Source organism: Arachis hypogaea, chromosome 20, assembly GCF_003086295.3.
Source record: "Arachis hypogaea cultivar Tifrunner chromosome 20, arahy.Tifrunner.gnm2.J5K5, whole genome shotgun sequence".
NCBI lineage: Eukaryota > Viridiplantae > Streptophyta > Magnoliopsida > Fabales > Fabaceae > Arachis > Arachis hypogaea.
In genome coordinates, this window is record NC_092055.1 from 57446858 (window position 1) to 57467348 (window position 20491).

The 20491-nt window shown below is 37.9% G+C and overlaps 1 non-coding gene across 1 annotated transcript; it reads right to left on the reverse strand.

Moving 5' to 3' along the window:
* Window positions 1-484: 484 nt before the first annotated feature.
* Window positions 485-592, reverse strand: LOC112788366 (small nucleolar RNA R71). Its single transcript, XR_003195732.1, has one exon. It is a non-coding gene; the product is annotated as a small nucleolar RNA R71 (small nucleolar RNA).
* Window positions 593-20491: the final 19899 nt, after the last annotated feature.

Here is a 20491-nt window from a genome sequence, read left to right on the forward strand (position 1 = left end):
GGACTTTGAAGAGGAAGCTAAGAGAAGCTAAAGCACTACACTCTGGAGAGGACCTTACAAAAATTTTTGAAAAAGAAAAAGACATGGCCGAACCCAATAACAATGGTGGAGATGCAAAGAAGATGCTTGGTGACTTTACTGCACCATCTTCTGCCTTCTATGGAAGAAGCATCTCAATTCCTGCAATTGGAGCAAACAACTTTGAGCTTAAGCCTCAATTAGTTTCTCTAATGCAGCAGAATTGCAAGTTTCATGGACTTCCATTGGAAGATCCTCATCAGTTCTTAGCTGAATTTTTGCAAATATGTGACACTGTTAAGACCAATGGGGTTAATCCCGAGTCTACAGACTTATGCTTTTCCCCTTTGTTGTAAGAGACAGAGCTAGGATATGGTTGGACTCACAACCTAAAGAAAGCCTGAACTCTTGGAAAAAGTTGGCCAATGCTTTCTTGGCCAAATTCTTTCCACCTCAAAAGATGAGCAAGCTTAGAGTGAAAGTCTAAACCTTCAGACAGAAGGAAGGTGAATCCCTCTATAAAGCTTGGGAAAGATACAAGCAATTGATTAGAAGGTGTCCTTCTGACATGCTTTCAGAATGGAGCATCTTATGTATATTCTATGATGGTCTATCTGAATTGTCCAAGATGTCATTAGACCACTCTGCTAGTGGATCTCTTCATCTGAAGAAAATGCCTACAGAAGCCCAGGAACTCATTGAGATGGTTGCAAATAACCAGTTCATGTATACTTCTGAAAGAAATCTTGTGAATAATGGGATGACTCAGAAGAAAGGAGTTCTTGAGATTGATACTCTGAATGCCATATTGGCTCCGAATAAAATATTGACTCAGCAAGTCAATATGATTTCTCAGAATCTGACTGGAATGCAAGCTGCATCCGGCAGTACTAAAGAAGCTTCATCTGAAGGAGAAGCTTATGACCTTGAGAATCCTGGAATGGAAGAGGTGAATTACATGAGAGAATCCTATAGAAATACCTATAATCTTTCATGGAGAAATCATCCAAATTTCTCATAGAAGGATCAACAGAAGCCTAATCAAGGCTTCAATAATAATAATGGTGTGAGAAATCGGTTTGGCAATAGCAAACTTTTTCCATCATCTTCTCAGCAACAGACAGAGAATTCTAAGCAGAGCCTCTCTGACTTAGCATCCATAGTCTCTTATCTATCTAAGACCACTCTCAGTTTCATGACTGAAACAAGGTCTTCCATTAGAAATTTAGAGGCACAAGTGGGTTAGCTGAGTAAAAGAGTTACTGAACTCCCTCCAAGTGCTCTCCCAAATAATACAGAAGAGAATCCAAAGAGAGAGTGCAAGGCCATCGACACATCCAACATGGCCGAACCTGTAGAAAAAGGAAAGGCTGTGATTTCCAGTGAGGAAGACCTCAATGGATGTCCACTGACCACTAAGGAGTTCCCTAATGAGGAACCAAAGGAATCTGAGGCCCATACAGAGACCATAGAGATTCCACTGAACTTACTATTGCCATTCATGAGCTCTGATGAGTATTCTTCCTCTGAAGAAGATGAAGATATCGTTGAAGAGTAAGTTGCTCAGTATCTAGGAGCAATCATGAAGCTGAATGCCAAGTTATTTGGTAATGAGACTTGGGAGGACGAACCTCTATTGCTCATCAATGAACTGAATGCTTTGGTGCAACTAAAATAACCTTAGAAGAAACTAGATCCCAAAAAGTTCTTAATACCTTGTACCATAGGCACCATGACCTTTGAGAAGGCTCTGTGTGACCTGGGGTCAGGTATAAACCTTATGCCACTTTCTGTAATGGAGAAACTAGGGATCTTTGAGGTACAAGCTGCACGAATCTCACTAGTGATGGCAGACAAATCAATGAAATAGGCTTATGGACTTGTAGAGAATGTCTTAGTAAAGGTTGAAGGCCTATACATCCCTGCTGATTTCATAGTCCTAGACACTGGGAAGGATAAGGATGAATCCATTATCCTGGGAAGACCCTTCCTAGCCACAGCAAGAGCTGTGATTGATGTGGACAGAGGAGAGTTAGTCCTTCAATTGAATGAGGACTACCTTGTGTTTAAGGCTCAAGGATCTTCTTCTGTAACCATGGAGAGGAAGCATGAAAAGCTTCTCTCAATACAGAGTCAAACAGAGCCCCCACACTCAAATTCTAAGTTTGGTATTGGAAGGCCACCATTAAGCTCTGAATCTCTGTGAAGCTCTCTAAGAGCTCACTGTCAAGCTATTGACATTAAAGAAGCGCTTATTGGGAGGCAACCCAATGTTATTTAATTATATTTATTTTCTAGACATTTGTTTTCCATTGTCATGTTATATTTTCCTTAGGTAGATGATCATGTGGAGTCACAAAAATAGTTGCAGAATTAAAGCGGAATCAAAAACAGCATAAAAAATAGCACACCCTGGAGTACAGGCTTACTGGCGTTTAAACGCTAGTATGGATAGCAAAATGGGCGTTTAACACCCAGTCTGGTAGCATTCTGGGCTTTAAACGCCAGAATTGGCAGACAGACTGGCATTTAACGCCAGAAAAGGGTGTCTGGCTGTCTGGCTGGCGTTAAACGCCAGAATTGGCAGACAGACTGGTGTTTAACGCCAAAAAAGGGTGTTTGGTTGGCGTTAAACGCCAGAAAAGGGCATCAGCCTGGTATTTAACGCCAGAAGAGGTAGCAGAGTTGGTATTAAACGCCAAAAATGGCACACAGAGGGCGTTTAATGCTAGAAAGGTGCAGGGAGCAGAATTTCTTGACACTTCAGGATCTGTGGACCCCACAGGATCCCCACCTACCCACCTCTTCTTCTCTCCTCTTCACACCTTTCCATAACACTCTTCCCCAAACACCATTCACCTATCAAATCCTACTCTCTTCCCCATAATCTCTTCACCACTACCATCCATCCATCATAAAACCCCACCTACCTCACCATTCAAATTCAAAACATTTCCCTCCCAAACCCAACCCCTCATACACGACTTCCCTCTCTCTCTTACCCTATAAATACTTCTCCTTACCACCTTCAATTTCACACATGATAAACACTCCTACCCCCCTTGGCCAAATTCAAAACACCCCTCCATCTTCTCCATTTCTTCTTCTTCTCCTCCTTTCTTTCTTCTTTTGCTCGAGGACGAGCAAACCTTTTAAGTTTGGTGTGGAAAAAATCTCTGCTTTTTGTTTTTCCATAACCATTAATGGCACCTAAGGCCGGAGAAGCCTCTAGAAAGAGTAAAGGGAAGGCAATTGCTTCCACCTCTGAGTCATGGGAGATGGAGAGATTCTTCTCAAAAGTCCATCAAGACCACTTCTATGAAGTTGTGGCCAAGAAAAAGGTGATCCCCGAGGTCCCCTTCATGCTCAAAAAGAGTGAATATCCGGAGATCTGACGTGGGATTCGAAGAAGAGGTTAGGAAACTCTCTCCAACCTCATCCAACAAGTCGGAATCTTAATGGTTCAAGAGTTTTATGCTAATGCATGGATCATTAAGAACCATGATCAAAGTGTGAACCCGAACCCAAAGAATTGGCTCATAATGGTTCGGGGGAAATACTTGGATTTCAGTCCAAAAATGGTAAGGTTGGCATTCAACTTGCGAATAATAAGAGGAGATCCTTATCCTTTCACTAGAAGAGTCAACTTTGATCAAAGGTTGGACCAAGTCCTCATGGACATTTGTGTGGAAGGAGCACAATGGAAGAGAGACTCAAGAGGCAAGCCGATTCAATTGAGAAGGCCTGACCTCAAACCCGTGGCTAGAGGATGGTTAGAGTTCGTCCAACACTCTATCATTCCTACTAGCAACCGGTCTGAAGTTACTGGGGACTGGGCTATCATGATCCATAGTATCATGATTGGAGAAGAAGTAGAAGTTCATGAGATCATATCTCTAGAACTATATAAGGTGGCTGACAAGCCCTCCATTTTAGCAAGGTTAGCCTTTCCCCATCTCATCTGTCACCTATACAATTCAGCTGGAGTTGTCATAGAGGAAGTCATCCTCATTGAAGGAGACAAGCCCATCACTAAGAAAAGGATGGAGCAAACAAGAGAGCCCACTCATGGACCTCAACAAGATCATGAGGAAATTCCTCATCAAGAAATCCCTGAGATGCCTCAAGGGATGCATTTCCCTCCACACAACTATTGGGAGCAACTCAACACCTCTTTAGGAGATTTGAGTTCCAACATGGAGCAACTAAGAATGGAGCACCAAGAGCACTCCATTATCTTCAATAAAATCAGAGAGGACCAAAAGGCCATGAGAGAAGAGCAACGAAGGCAAGGAAGAGATATTGAGGAGCTAAAGCACTCCATAAGATCTTTAAGAGGAAGAACTAGCCGACATCACTAAGGTGGACCCATTCTTTAATTTCTTTGTTCTTATTTTCCTATTTTTTGATTTCTATGCTTTATGTTTTATCCATGTTTGTGTCTTCATTACATGATCATTAGTGTTTAGTGTCTATGTCTTAAAGCTATGAATGATTCCATGAATCCCTCACCTTTCTTAAATGAAAAATGTTTTTAATTGCAAATTATCTTGAAGTTAGCTTAATTATTTTGATGTGGTGGTAATACTTTTTGTTTTCTAAATGAATACTTGAACAGTGCATTTTTTTATAGTGAAGTTTATGAATGTTAAAATTATTGGCTCTTAAAAGAATAATGACAAAAGAGAAATGTTATTGATAATCTGAAAAATCATAAAATTGATTCTTGAAGCAAGAAAAAGCAGTGAAAAACAAAAGCTTGTGAAAAAAAAGAAGAGAATGACGAAAAAAAAAAAAGAAAAAAGAAAAAAAAAGCAAGCAGAAAAAGCCAATAACCCTTTAAACCAAAAGGCAAGGGTAAAAAGGATCCAAGGCTTTGAGCATTAATGGATAGGAGGGCCCAAAGGAATAAAATCCTGGCCTAAGCGGCTAAATCAAGCTATCCCTAACCATGTGCTTGTTGTGTGAAGCTGTCAAGTAAAAAGCTTGAGACTGAGCGGTTAAAGTCGTGGTCCAAAGCAAAAAGAGTGTGCTTAAGAGCTCTGGGCACCTCTAACTGGGGACTCTAGCAAAGCTGAGTCACAATCTGAAAAGGTTCACCCAGTTATGTGTCTGTGGCATTTATGTATCCGGTGGTAATACTGGAAAACAAAATGCTTAGGGTCACGGCCAAGACTCATAAAGTAGCTGTGTTCAAGGATCAACATACTGAACTAGGAGAATCAATAACACTATCTGAATTCTGAGTTCCTATGGATGCCAATCATTCTGAACTTCAAAGGATAAAGTGAGATGCCAAAACTGTTCAGAAGCAAAAAGTTACTACTCCCGCTCATCTAATTAAAACTAATCTTCATTGATATTTTTGAGATTTATTGTATTTTTCTTTTTTTATCCTATTTTGTTTTTAGTTGCTTGGGGACAAGCAATAATTTAAGTTTGGTGTTGTGATAAGCGGATAATTTATACCCTTTTTGGCATTGTTTTTAGGTAGTTTTTAGTATGTTTTAGCTACTTTTTATTATATTTTTATTAGTTTTTATGAAAAAATAACATTTCTGGACTTTACTATGAGTTTGTGTGTTTTTCTGTGATTTCAGGTATTTTCTGGCTAAAATTGAGGGACCTGAGCAAAAATCTGATTCAGAGGCTAAGAAAGGACTACAGATGCTGTTGGATTCTGACCCTCCTTCACTCGAAGCGGATTTTCTGGAGCTATAGAAGCCCAATTGGTGCGTTCTCAATTGCGTTGCAAAGTAAACATCGTGGGCTTTCCAGCAATATTTAATAGTCCATATTTTGTTTGATATTTGATATCCCAAACTGGCGTTAAAAATCAGTCAAAACCTTTCTGGTGTAAAACGCCAGAAATGACACTAAAACTGGAGTTAAACGCCCAAACTAGCACCCGAGCTGGCGTTTAACTCCAAGAATGGCCTATCCACGTGAAAGCTTCAATGCTCAGCCCAAGCACACACCAAGTAGGCCCCAGAAGTGGATTTCTGCACTATCTGCACTTAGTTACTCATTTTCTCTAAACCTAAGTTACTAGTTTAGTATAAATAGCACTTTTTACTATTGTATTTGGATGCCTTATCATATTATCATCCTTGGACTTGGAGGCTGGCCACAGGGCCATGCCTAAACCTTTTTCACTTATGTATTTTCTACGCTGGAGTTTCCACATGCCATAGATTAAGGTGTAGAGCTCTGCTGTTCTTCATGAATTAATGCAAGTACTATTGTTTTTCTTTCAATTCACGCCTACTTCTTCTCCAAGATATACTCTTGTACTTAATTCAGTTAAGTTAGAATGAAGGGGTGACCTATGACAATCACCCACTATATTCATTACTCGCTTAGCCATGATCCGCGTGCCTGACAACCACAAGCAGTCTACATGATGTTCAACTTAGTCATTGGACGACAACCGGAGTATATTTTCTTGGGTTTCTAATCCGCGATTTGCATAATCTCTCTTGACAACAGAGCATCTGAATCTAAGATTAGAACCTTCGTGGTATAGGCTAGAACCATTGGCAGCATTCCTTAGATCTGAAATGTCTAAACCTTGTCTGTGGTATTCCGAGTAGGATCTGGGAAGGGATGACTGTGACGAGCTTCAAACCTGTGAATTTTGGGCGCAGTGACAGTGTGCAAAAGGATAGAGAGATCCTATTCTGACGCTAGCGAAAACCGACAGATGATTAGCCGTGCGGTAGCTGTACATGGTATTTTTCATCCGAGACGAGAAATCCGACAGTTGATTAGCCGTACAGAGATCGTACCTGGGATTTTCATCCGAGAGGATGATACAGCTTGCCATGGAAGGGAGCACGCATGATTGGAAGAAGACAATAGGAAAGCAGAGGTTCAGAAGCAACAAAGCATCTCCAAACGCTTATCTGAAATTCCCACCAGTGAATTACATAAGTATCTTTATCTTATTTTATGTTTTATTTATCTTTTAATTATAAAAAACTCATAACCGTTTGAATCCGCCTGACTAAGATTTACAGGATGACCATAGCTTGCTTCAAGCCGACAATCTCCGTGGGATTGACCCTTACTCACGTAAAGTATTACTTGGACGACCTAGTGCACTTGCTGGTTAGTTGTGCGGAGTTGCAAAAGTGTGATTACAATTTCATGCACAAGTGTGCATGCGCACATCTAGGCAGATTTTTAAAGTGTGCGTACGCACAGGGGTGTTCGTACACACAAGTACGAAAATTCACAAGTCTGTTCACTCGCACAAGCTATGCTAGCGCCCTCAACAGACTGACCTTCCCAACGTGTGCGCGTGCACGTACCAGAAATCACAAAATTCTGCAACTTTGCAGAATTTCAGATTTCAACACCAATCTTTGAATGATCATAACTTCCTCTACAAAATTCCAAATTTTACAAAGTTTATATCAAATCAATGGGTTTTCAATAATCTTTAATTCTAAACAAATTCAACAGATTTTGAAAAACGAGGCAAAAGTTATAATCAGACAAAGTTAACTAAAAATTCATTTTTACCCAAAACCTCATAACCTCAAATTTTTAACCAATCTCAATCCAAAACCAAATCAATCACATATCAACCCTACCATAACAACCCAAAATTCATACCAAATATTACTTCAACCATTTCTCAAACTCAAAAACCTCTAAGCCATTCAACAACTCTAAACTCAACAAAATTCACATATCTTAATTTACCAACTTTCACAAACCACATCCAACCAAAACAATATTAAACTTCCAATTGCAACACAATCTACCCCTTTGGATTACCATTCATCATTCACACCAATTTTTCCAGCACACTTCCACATTCTCAATCTCAAATCTCAAACATATAACTTTACAAACAATTTTCCAACCAAAACATTCACAATCATTATTCTATCATCAATTTTAATATCAATCTCCTATATCCAAATACTAACATCAATATAGCCATTTATCACCCATTCCAAATCATCAATTACCATGCAACACTTTCATCAACATAACCAAAGTTCATCCATTCATCATAATTCATCATACCTCAACATTTAACAACTCAACAACCATATCAACAACCCTCATCCACAACACCAATCATCAATACTCATTAATACCAAAATTTCCCAATAATTATCATCAACCACACTAATCTAATACAACCAATAATTAACATCAATTCATATTTAAATATTCATACACCAATAACATTCAATCCTATCTTAGGGTCAACTAGCCTAAGTGTCCATAAACATTATGTATTACATAAAGGAAACCGAAACCATACCTGGGCCGATTACCAAATACTCCAAAGACCAAAACGAAACCACCAAACTTGATCCAAAGCCTTAACCAACTCCAACAAACACCAAAGCTCAAACTAACAACACATATATCACCAAAATCAAAACCTAAGATACATAAAATAACTAAACACAAGGGTTTAGTGAAACCTTATGTAACCCAACGAGATTAAGGGTAAAATCCAATAATTATCTACTACTAGAGAACACCTAAACAAGCAAAATCACAAAATTTACTCAACCATAACCTAAAAAATACAAAAATCTAGGGCACAAAACTGGGAAGTTAGATGCAGTTTCTTACCATATTTTCTTAGATAAAAATGTAGAGCTCAACAAGAGCTTCACATGGCTGCAAACGGCTCGTCAATCGAAGCTCCGGATCAAAAGTTATGGAGCTTTCAAGGAGGAAGTGAATAGTGTTTCTTCTCTCTTCTCCCTTCTCCTTCTTGTAGCTAGTGTGTGTGTGTGTGTTTATGGGTGTGTTGTGTTGAATGGGTTCATTAATGAACCTTTATATATGTTAGGTTTGGGCCCAACTTGGGTCTGGTCCAATTCGTTAGCGTTTTTAGCCCGTTTGCCCCAACTTTGGGCCAAACATTTAATATTAACGCCCGGTTTTCCATTTCTAATAAGTTTCTAGGATTTTTGACTGTTTTCACTTTTTCTCGAATAGATGATCAGGGAAAAACGATTCCACACAAACTCACTGGCAAGTTTACCGGGTCGCATCAAGTAGTAATAACTCACATGAGTGAGGTCGATCCCACAGGGATTGATGGATTGAGCAACTTTGGTTTGCTGATGAATTTAGTTAAGCGAATATTTGATGAATTTGGTGAAATTTCGATTAACAGACAATAAATTGCATGAAAATAAAATGCATAAGGTAAATTAGTAGAATCTTAAATTGCAGAAACTTAAAGTGCAAGAAATTAAAAGAGCTGAAACTTAAATTGTAAGAAAGGTAAATAACTGAAACTTAAAGTGCAAGTAATTTAAATTGCTGAATCTAAATTGACAGGAAACTTAAATTGCATGAAGAATAAAGGGATTTGGGTGATGAGAATCAAAAGAGAACTGGAAAATGTAAAGTGCAGTAAACTAAAGAACTCTCAGATGACAAAATTCAGAAAATAGATCAATCAGAATTTCAGTACCAAAACAGAAATGAGAAATTGTAGAACAATAACAAAACAGAAAGGAAACTAAATCTCAATTGCTCTCTTAACAAAACAGAAATGAAGAAAATGCAGAAGAAATAAAAATAGCAAGTAAACTATGATCAGATCTCCAACTCATAAAACTATGAAAGGAAAAAATAAAAGAAACTCCATGATGAAGGAATTCAGATGAATTCCTTAATCCGAAGTCCAAGACCTAACGCAGAAAATAAAAAGTTGCAAAAGAGAGAAAAAAAAAATAGAAAGGAAAACTCAGATCTGATCTCAATTCTCAAATTATAAAAGGAAAACTAAAAGAGGTCCCTAATGAAATCAAATTCCGATCTATTTATACACTTTCCAATTCTGGCTTCCCGTACTTGGAGTGGGCTTTTTGGCCTTGTATGAAGTGGATCAGAATTGCAGCTTCCAGGGGAACGTTGCGTTCTCAAAGTGAGTGCAGCTTTCACTTTTCCATGCGTATGCGTCTCTGACGCTTGTGCGTCCTTTTGCGCTTTTGTCCATCGACTGACGCATATGCCTCACTATCAACTTCAGCTCCAAACATGCTTGCGCGCCCCTTTCACGCGTACGCATCCTCAGTAGTGTTCTCTTATTGAGTGCTACATTTGCTTAATGAACGCTTCCTAACGTGTGCGCGTCATGTACGCGTGCGCGTGGGTATCAAAATCTCAATTCAGGCTTCAGCGCCAGCCACGCGTGCGCGTGCTTTGTCCCAGGTGCACCATCGATGCGTGCACGTCGTTTGCAAAACTTTGCCTCCAAATTTTAATATGCCCGAAAATGCTGGCTTACTAAACGTAGCGCTCTCTTCAAAAATGAGCGCCAACCACTTCCATGCGTACGCGTCATGTACGCGTACGCGTGGGTCTTCGAAGATTCTTCCCTGGTGCGTAGGCATCCCGTACGCGTGCGCGTCGCTACTGAGCGTGGCGTTCTTTGTTTGAACGCAACGTTGCTCTGTGCTGACCCTCTTTCTCTTCATTTTCTCACCTGTATTCAATCAAAACAGCAATCAAAGTCTCACCAAAATCATAAGAATTCGCATCATTCATACTAATCACTTAATTCTTGCATAAATCTCATAATTTTGTATAAATTAAATAATGTTTGATTGAATCACAATAATTATGAAATTCCATTCCAACCACTTACTTATTGTGCAAGAAAGTGCATAAAACCTAATGAAACAAATGAAAAATGCTTGTGAAACTAGCATAAAATGACTTGTCATCAACAGAACTGGGCAGACGTAAACTGGTTTGACCGGTTCAACTGCCGGTTCGTGGTTCTTCACGGTTTTTCGCAGAAAACACATTTTCTGACTCGAAAAGACCTACTGAGTCCAAAAATCATATTTAAATCCCCAAATTCTCATTCTAACTTTCTAGAACTTAATTTGGGCATTTAAATTATCTTATTCGTGAAAACTCTGGTTCTTACATTCTCCCCTCCTTAAAAAGATTTTTGCCCTCGAAAATCGTATCACGCGATGTAATATATATATATTCTCCACGAAGCATTCTCCTTTCAACGTTATCAACCCGACAAGTTGCCAAAGAATCTCGTTCACCATCACCCTACCGTGTCGATGTGCTCTCTTGCCTTCCGCTGCGTCACTCTGATTATCGTCATTAAGAATTTGAAAATTTTCCTTAAACAAAATACTGATTTTGTAATATTTTTCAAAACCTTTAAAACAAGTTCAATCTAAATGAGTCCATTGTTAAAACCTTATCAAAAGAGTCAAAAACCTTGTATGTGTAAACCAATCACTTTGAAACACGATTTTTCCTAAACTAATTAAAATCCTTAAATCAAAAACCTTTCGATTTGAATCCCTTTTGATAAATCAAATTTGCAAACCAAAATCACAAGTTAACAAAATCTTAGGACTCATTTTCCCTTTTTAAATCATATCATTTGACCAAAAGTTCCAGTCCTAGTTTCAAAACCAAATCAATCAAATCAGAGTTCCAAACCAAGTTTAAAAATCATTCTATGCTTTAAAACTTTTTCAATACAAACGACGATAGCCTATACTATGAAGATAAGTTGAGATTTGGTCGTCGACTTCATAATTACCTCAACCCTGTTGTTGTGATCTATCCGCCCCACGTGTTCCTCGGTGTGCACAATCTCTAACCAAATGTCCCAGTGCGCCACACTTGTAACATAGTTTCTTACCCAACTGGCATGGCCTATTCGGATGGTAGTTCCAACACTCCTGACATTTCATATCAGGGGAGTAAGCTCTTGACCGCTTCCCTTCACTATATCTCTTGAAGATCTGTCCCTTCGGCCCAAGGTAATCGTCGCGTTCTCTATAGTGTTTCCTCCATGAGTGTCTCTTGACGAGGCTACCGTCTTTGCGTATTCCTCAACCACTCTTGTCTTGTTCATCAGATCGGAGAAAATCTGAATCTTCGTAAGAGCCACAACAGTCATGATGTCATCCTTCAAGCCCCTTTGATACTGGACACACTTCCAACTTTCATAGGTCTCCGGGGCACCCTGACACGCCCTAGAGAACCTACAGAGTTCCTCAAATCGGCTGGTGTAGTCCGCCACAGATAATGAACCTTGCTTCAGCTGCAAAAGTTCCATCTCCTTTGCTTCCCTTGCAGACTCAGGAAAGTACTTCTTGTAGAAGGTCATCCGGAATACATCCCAAGAAACATCAGAGTTTTAAAGTTGGAGCAAGCGGCATTCTGCCTGCCACCAATGCTGGGCCTCTTCCAGAAGCTGATAAGCAACAAACTCCACGTATTGGCTGTTCAGGACATACTGTGCTTGCAGTGCGCGCTCCATAGCTTGGAACCAGTTATCAACTTCCATGGGATTGGTCGATCCTCTGAAGGTCGGTGGGTGAACTTTCAGAAACGTAGCTAGGGTTATCGGAGCACCTCCTAAGTCATCATCTTTTCCGTCTCCATTCTCTGCCGGTTGGCCTAACCTCTACGCAGCTTGCAAAGTCACAGCAGCATTTGCCTCCATGGTGTTCCCAAGATTCGCCATTGCTGCCATGAACTTGGCAGGGTTATCAGCCAGTTGCTCATTTCTACTCTCTCTTCATGAACGTATACGACCTCGTCCGCGAGTAGCCAGGTTCCTGTCTATACCAAACAATCGATATCAAGGTGATCAGTCTCAATATCAAAAGCCTAGTGCTTCTATTATCCCAAACAGGCACTCACAAACAAGCATGTTATACAATATCAAGTGGATAACCTAATAACATCAAAGAAAAAGACACACAGAGTATGCAACGAGGCACAATCGGTCCATCCCTCAGGCTCACGAGGATGAACCGCTCTGATACCACTAAATGTAACATCCCAATTACCCTAAGCCTTACCTCTAGCCGTAAAGCCAAGGTTAATAAGAGGTTATGACAGTCCTAAGGCTTATACATATTTATATATAGAAGGAAATAATATATTCTAGAAGCCTGATGAAGGATATAGCTCATTTAACAGGATTTGAAAAGCGCAAAACGTACTAGCGAAGCTACAAACTTAAAGTACAAGAAATAGATACCATATAACAAAATATCATAGTATAATATCATAAGAATCTAGCCACGGCTCGCGGAGTTTAAGCTGGCTAGCCATATACAGACCATACATGAAACCAGACAGTAAAAACAGCTTATACAAGTTTTGTTCTCTCAATACATGCCTCTAGGCTAACAAAAATATAAAAGTGAGAGATGTATAGCACAATAAATGAAGAGACTCAAAAGGTATCCGGATCCTCCGCTTCTGTCACCATCCAGACAACTCACCGACGTGGGTAGTGACCTGTATCTGAAAAATAATAACAAAGTATGGAATGAGAACCGGAGGTTCTCAGTATGGTAACAGTGCCCAATGATGTAAGATGTAAGGCTCTGGGACACCGAAGGCAATCCTAGAACTTCACATCACATACGGATATTCAAGCTTAGAACAAAATAAATAAATATTTAAAGAACTTAAACCATAAACTGGGTTATCTAAACTTAGGAGAATTCTAACTAATACTAATCACACCGCTGTATCCCACAGCCCTCGCCAACCTAACCTCCGTGCGATCCCATCACCATTGCCTACCTAACCTCCTCAGCATCAGACAATCACAATTAATGCAAACAAGTAAAACACAAATAATATTCATATACAACAAGTAGTTCAAGAAGCAGGTAGGCATGTTATAAAATTAGGCAAACTCAAGTAAACAAAGCAAGAAATCATATAGAAGATGCATATGATGAATGTCTGTCCAATTGGCTGTGATATCACATGTCGGTTATGGCCAAACACGACAGAAAATCTGGTCGACAACTCCTGGATTAGTCTCTCTATTGCGCATAAGGAGGAATAATTCCGAGGGATGAGTGCCCTACCACCTTCTCCTTTCAGAGGGAAATATTTCGAGGGAGCGTCCCCTACCACCTTCCTCTGGTTGCCGCATGATTCCGTGGGTTAGTGCCCTACCACCTTGTAATCAGAGAGAAATCGCATTTTCAGGAGGAATAATTCTGAGGGATGAGTGCCCTACCACCTTCTCCTTTCAGAGGGAAATATCCCGAGGGAGCGTGCCCTACCACCTTCCTCTGGTTGCGAGAAATAGGAGTGAGAAGCCTAGTGATGAGGGGTTAATTTATCCCCTTTTTGGCATTGTTTTTACATAGTTTTTAGTATGTTTTAGTTACTTTTTATTATATTTTTATTAGTTTTTATTCAAAAATCACATTTCTGGACTTTACTATGAGTTTGTATGTTTTTCTATGATTTCAGATACTTTCTGGCTGAAATTGAGGGACCTGAGCAAAAATCTGATTCAGAGGCTGAAAAAGGATTGTAGATGCTGTTGGATTCTGACCCTGCTACACTCGAAATGGATTTTCTGGAGCTACAGAAGCCCAATTGGTGCACTCTCAATTGAGTTGGAAAGTAGACATTCTGGGCTTTCCAGAAATATATAATAGTCCATACTTTTTTTGAGATTTGATGGCCCAAACTGGCGGCCAAAGCCAGCCTAAAACTTTCTGGCATAAAGCGCCCAAACTGACACCAGAATTGGAGTTAAGCGCCCAAACTGGTACCAAAGTTGGCGTTTAACTACAGGAACAGCCTATGCATGAAAAAGCTTCAATTCTCAGCCCAAGCACACACCAAGTGGGCCCCGAAAGTGGATTTCTGCACTATCTGCACTTAGTTACTCATTTTCTGTAACCCTAGGTTACTAGTTTAGTATAAAAACTACTTTTAGAGATTTATTTTATATATTTTATCAACTGTTGATCTTTGGACAGAACTTTTATCATTGTTGTTCATGTTTGGAGGCTGGCCTCACGGCCATGCCTAGACCTTTTTCACTTATGTATTTTCTACGGTGGAGTTTCTACACCCCATAGATTAAGGTGTGGAGCTCTGCTGTTCTTCATGAATTAATACAAGTACTATTGTTTTTCTATTCTATTCACGCCTACTTCTTCTCCAAGATATACTCTCTTACTTTATTCAGTTAAGTCAGAATGAAGGGGTGACCCGTGACAATCACCCACTATCTTCGTTACTCGCTTAGCCAAGATCCGCGTGCCTAACAACCACAAAGCGGTCTCCATGATGTTCAATGTAGTCATTGGACGACAGCCGGAGTATATTCTCTTGGGTATCTAATACACAGAACGAGTCCGTGAGATTAGTATCTTCGTGGTATAGGCTAGAACAATTGGCAGCATTCTTGGGATCCAGAAAGTCTAAACCTTGTCTGTGGTATTCCGAGTAGGATCTAGGAAGGGATGACTATGACGAGCTTCAAACCTACGAATTTTGGGCCCAAGTGATAGTGTGCAAAAGGATCAATGGATCCTATTCTGACGCTAGTGGGAACCAACAGATGATTAGCCATGCGGTAGCTGTACCTGGTATTTTTCATCCGATATGAAAAATTCGACAGTTGATTAGCCGTGCAGAAACCGTAGAGGACCATTTTCACTGAGAGGATCCTACAGCTTGCCATGGAAGGAAGTAACGCATGGTTGGAAGAAGAAAATAGGAAAGCAGAGGTTCAGAAGCAACAAAGCATCTCCATACGCTTATCTGAAATTCCCACCAGTGAATTACATAAGTAACTCTATCTTATTTTCTATTTTATTTATCTTTTAATTATCAAAACCTTATAACCATTTGAATCTGCCTGACTGAGATTCACAAGGATGACCATAGCTTGCTTCAAGCCGACAATCTCTGTGGGATCGACCCTTACTCACGTAAGGTTTATTACTTGGACGACCTAGTGCACTTGCTGGTTAGTTCTGCGGATATGTGAAAAGTGTGGATCATGATTTCTGTACAACAAGTTTTTGGCGCCGTTGCCGGGGATTGTTCGAGTTTGGACAACTCACGGTTTATCTTGTTACTTAGATTGGGTAATTTTATTTTATGTTTAATCATTTTATTTTAATTTTTGAAAAAATTCAAAAAAAGATATTTTGTTCTTCAAAGTTTTTAAGAACGAATCCTAGAGTTTCATGAGACATGTTGAATCCTGGCTGGCTGTTAAGCCATGTCTAATCTTTTGGACCGAGGTTTTCACTTATCTTTGCAAGAGCCTCTTTGTATTTCTATCAATCTGGCTGTTGTATGTAATGTTCTGCTGAAGCTTGGCTGGCCATTTGGCCATTTCTAATTCTATTGGACCGAAGCTTTAGACTAACATTACATGATTCCTGGAATTCTTATTAAAAATTTTGAATTTCTTTATTCTCTTTTTCCAAAATAATTTTCGAAAAATACAAGAAAAAATTTAATAAAATCATAAAACCAAAAATATTTTGTGTTTCTTGTTTGAGTCTATTGTCAAATTTTAAGTTTAGTGTCAATTGTATATTTTGATTTTTCTTTAAATTCTCGAAAAATACATGCATTGAGTTCTTCATGATCTTCAAGTTGTTCTTGATGTTTTTCATTATTTGATCTTTTCATTTTCTTGTTTTGTGTCTTTTCTTGTTTTTCATATGTATTTTCGAATTATTAGTGTCTAAAATTTAAAAATTTTTAAGTTTATTGTCTTGCATGTCTTTATTTTCTTAAAAATTTTCAAAAATATGTTCTTGATGTTCATCATGATCTTCAAAGTGTTCTTGGTGTTCATCTTAACATTCAAGGTGTTCTTGTATGCATTAGTTGTTTTGATCTTAATTTTTTTTATGTTTTGTGTCTTTTAGTTGTTTTTCTCTCTCTTCATTAATTCAAAAAAATAAAAAATAATATCTTTCCCTTATCTTACTAATAAATTTTGAAATTTTGGGTTGATTTAGTCAAAAGTTTTAAATTTTAGTTGTTTGTTGTTAGTTAATTCAAAATTTCAAATTAAAAATCCTATCTTTTCAAATCTTTTTCAAAAATCAAATTTTTTCATTTTTCTTCTTAATCTTTTCGAAAATTTTAAAATTAATTTTCAAAATCTTTTTCTTATTTTTATTTCATATTTTCGAAATTATTGCTAGCATTTAATATTTTGATTCAAAAAAATTTCAAGTTGTTACTTGCCTATTAAGAAAGGATCAATGTTTAGATTCTAGAATCATATCTTTTAGTTTCTTGCTAGTTAAGTAATCAACTTTAAATTTAAAAATCAAATATTTTTTAATTTCTTTTTCAAATATTTTTTAAAATAGATTTCAATGATATATTTTTCAAATTTAATTTCAAAATCCTTTTCTAACTTCCTATCTTTTCAAAATTGATTTTCAAATCTTTTTCAAATTAACTATTTGACTTTTTGTTTGTCTTACTATTTCTTATCTTTTTCAAAACTAGCTAACTACTTTTCTCTCTCTAATTTTCGAAAACCAGTAACAACTTTTTCAAAATTCCTTTTAATCAACTAACTATTTTTCAAAAATTTTTTCAATTAATTAATTATCTTTGTTTTAATTTTCTTCTATTTTTTCTTTTCTTATTTTCGAATTCTAACTTAATTAATTAAATAAAAATAAAAATATTTTTCTTCTCCCTCTTTTAAAATTCAAAATTCTTCTCTCTTTCATCTCCTTCTATTTATTTTATTTATTTACTAACACTTCTCTTCTTCTTATAATTCGAACCCTCTCCTTCTCTCTGTATTCGAATTCTTCTTATTCTATCTCTACCTCATTCTTCTATTCTTCTACTCACATAAAGGAATCTCTATACTGTGACATAGAGGATTCCTCTTCTTTTCTGTTCTCTTCTTTTTCATATGAGCAGGAACAAGGATAAGAACATTCTTGTTGAAGCTGATCCGGAACCTGAAAGGACTCTGAAGAGGAAGCTAAGAGAAGCTAAAGCACAACACTCTAGAAAGAACCTAATAGAAATTTTCGAAAAAGAAGTAGAGATGGCAGCCGAAAATAATAACAATGGTGGAGATGCAAGAAAGATGCTTGGTGACTTTATTGCACCATCTTCTGACTTCTGTGGAAGAAGCATCTTAATTCCTGCAATTGGAGCAAACAACTTTGAGCTTAAGCCTCAATTAGTTTTTCTAATGCAGCAGAATTGCAAGTTTCATGGACTTCCATTGGAAGATCCTCATCAGTTCTTAGCTGAATTCTTGCAAATCTGTGATATTGTTAGACTCACAACCTAAAGAAAGCCTGAATTCTTGGAAAACGTTGGTCAATGCCTTCTTGGCCAAATTCTTTTCACCTCAAAAGTTGAGCAAGCTTATAGTGGAAGTCCAGACCTTCAGACAGAAGAAAGGTGAATCCCTTTATGAAGCTTGGGAAAGATACAAGCAATTGATCAGAAGGTGTCCTTCTGACATGCTTTCAGAATGGAGCATCTTATGTATATTTTATGATGGTCTGTCTGAATTATCCAAGATGTCATTGGATCATTGAAGAAGCGAATGATTGACAGTTTAGAATTCAGAATAAATTCCCGTTGCAAGTATAGTTTCTAAACCAAGCAATCATCCTTTCTTACAAACGTTTTGGTTGTCACAAGTAACAAACCCCTTTGAAATTGATAACCGAAGTATTTAACCTCGGGTCGTCTTCTCAAGGAATTGCAGGGAGGTGTTCTTATTATTGGTTATGAGTCTTGTAAATTGGGGGGTTTTGAAAGTGAGGAACAGGTAATTTAAATAACAAGGAAAATAAATTGCAGAAATTAATAAATTAATATCTAATAAAACTCTTGGCAAGGTATAAAAACTAGAAGTCCTATCCTAGTTATCCTTATCAATTGTGATGAGAATTGGATTTTTCTCCCACTTTGTTAACCTCTAACTATGAAGGTAAGTTAAGTGGATGAATTAATTTGAATTCTCAAGTCCTAGTCTTTCCTTGGGAAAGGCTAGAGTTATTGGAACTCGAATTAATTCTTGAAGAATTCCAATTTTCAGTCAACACCTCGAGTTTGATAACTCAAGTGTCACCAATTATTTAACCAAAGCCAAAAGGGGAAAATCTATTTGAATGAAAATAATTTGGATAAATTGAAAGCATTCATAACATAAATAAAACAATTTTAAATCTGAAATACCTCAATAATGTGTATTAAATAAGAAAATCATAACATGAATGTAGCATAAGTCAAGTTGAAAAGATAAATAATAATTAAAGTAATAGAATAAATAAAAATAGAAAATAAATTAAAGGAATAGTGAACCTGTACTTGAAGAGAAGTAATCCTAAAATTAAGAGAAATCCTAATCCTAAATCCTAAGAGAGAGGAGAGAACCTCTCTCTCTAAAACTACATCTAAAACCTAAAATTTTGAATGAATGTTGTATGTATTGTTGTCTCATGAATGGATGCATTCCCCCTACTTTATAGCCTCTAATCTGTATTTTCTGGGCCAAGAACTGGGTCAGAAACAGCCCAGAATTCGCTGGTTGCGAATTCAAACACGCTGATTTTTCGTCAGTGCGACGGGTCTGCGTGGAGCGCGCATTTGTGTCACCTAGCGTCATGGCAACTATAGCATATTATATATCAATTCGAAGCCCCGGATGTTAGCTTTCCAATGCAACTAGAACCGCATCATTTGGACCTCTGTAGCTAAAGTTATAGCCGTTTGAGTGCGAAGAGGTCAGGCTGACAGCTTTGCAGTTCCTTCAACTTCTTGTATTCCTTCCACTTTTGCATGCTTCCTTTCCATCCTCTAAGTCGTTCCTGCCCTCTAATCTCTAAAAACACTTAAAACACATATCAAGGCATCTAATGGTAATAAGAGAGGATTAATATTAGCAAATATAAGGCCAAAGAAGCATGTTTTCAATCATAGCACAAAATTAGGAAGGAAAACGTAAAACCATGCAAATAGTATGAATAAGTGGGTAAAGAGTTGATAAAATCCACTCAATTGAGCACAAGATAAACCATAAAATAGTGGTTTATCAACCTCCACACACTTAAACAATAGCATGTCCTCATGTAACACCCTAACTACCAAAGTTAACGCTTCCGGCTGCGCGACTCTGATAGTTCGGACATTACGACGACTTCTATATTATTTAATACTAAAATATGAGCCTGTTTAAAACTTTAAACTGTAATACCGCTCCCAAAATACCTTCGTTCGATAACGTACATCCATAAATACCATACAACTTACAACAACTCATAAAGAGTACATCCATACACACACACACACACACACACACACACACACACACACACACACACACACACACACACACACACACATATATATATATATATATAATATTACAAGCATAATCCAATACAATTCCTATCCCTCTTACAGATTATATCAAGATAAAGGCGAGGGTACAATAGGCCATAATTAAAACAATACAGAGCATCACAACAACAATTAAATAAGCTCTTCGTAACTTCTGCGCCCATATCCTGAAAGGGAAAAAATGTAGGGGGGTGAGAACATCATCCTCGAAAGGGTTCTCAGTAGAGGGTTTTTGGGAATTACTGTAATAGGATACGTGAAGATAAACCGTACTAGTGATTAATAACCGTCTTATGCCTCCTTT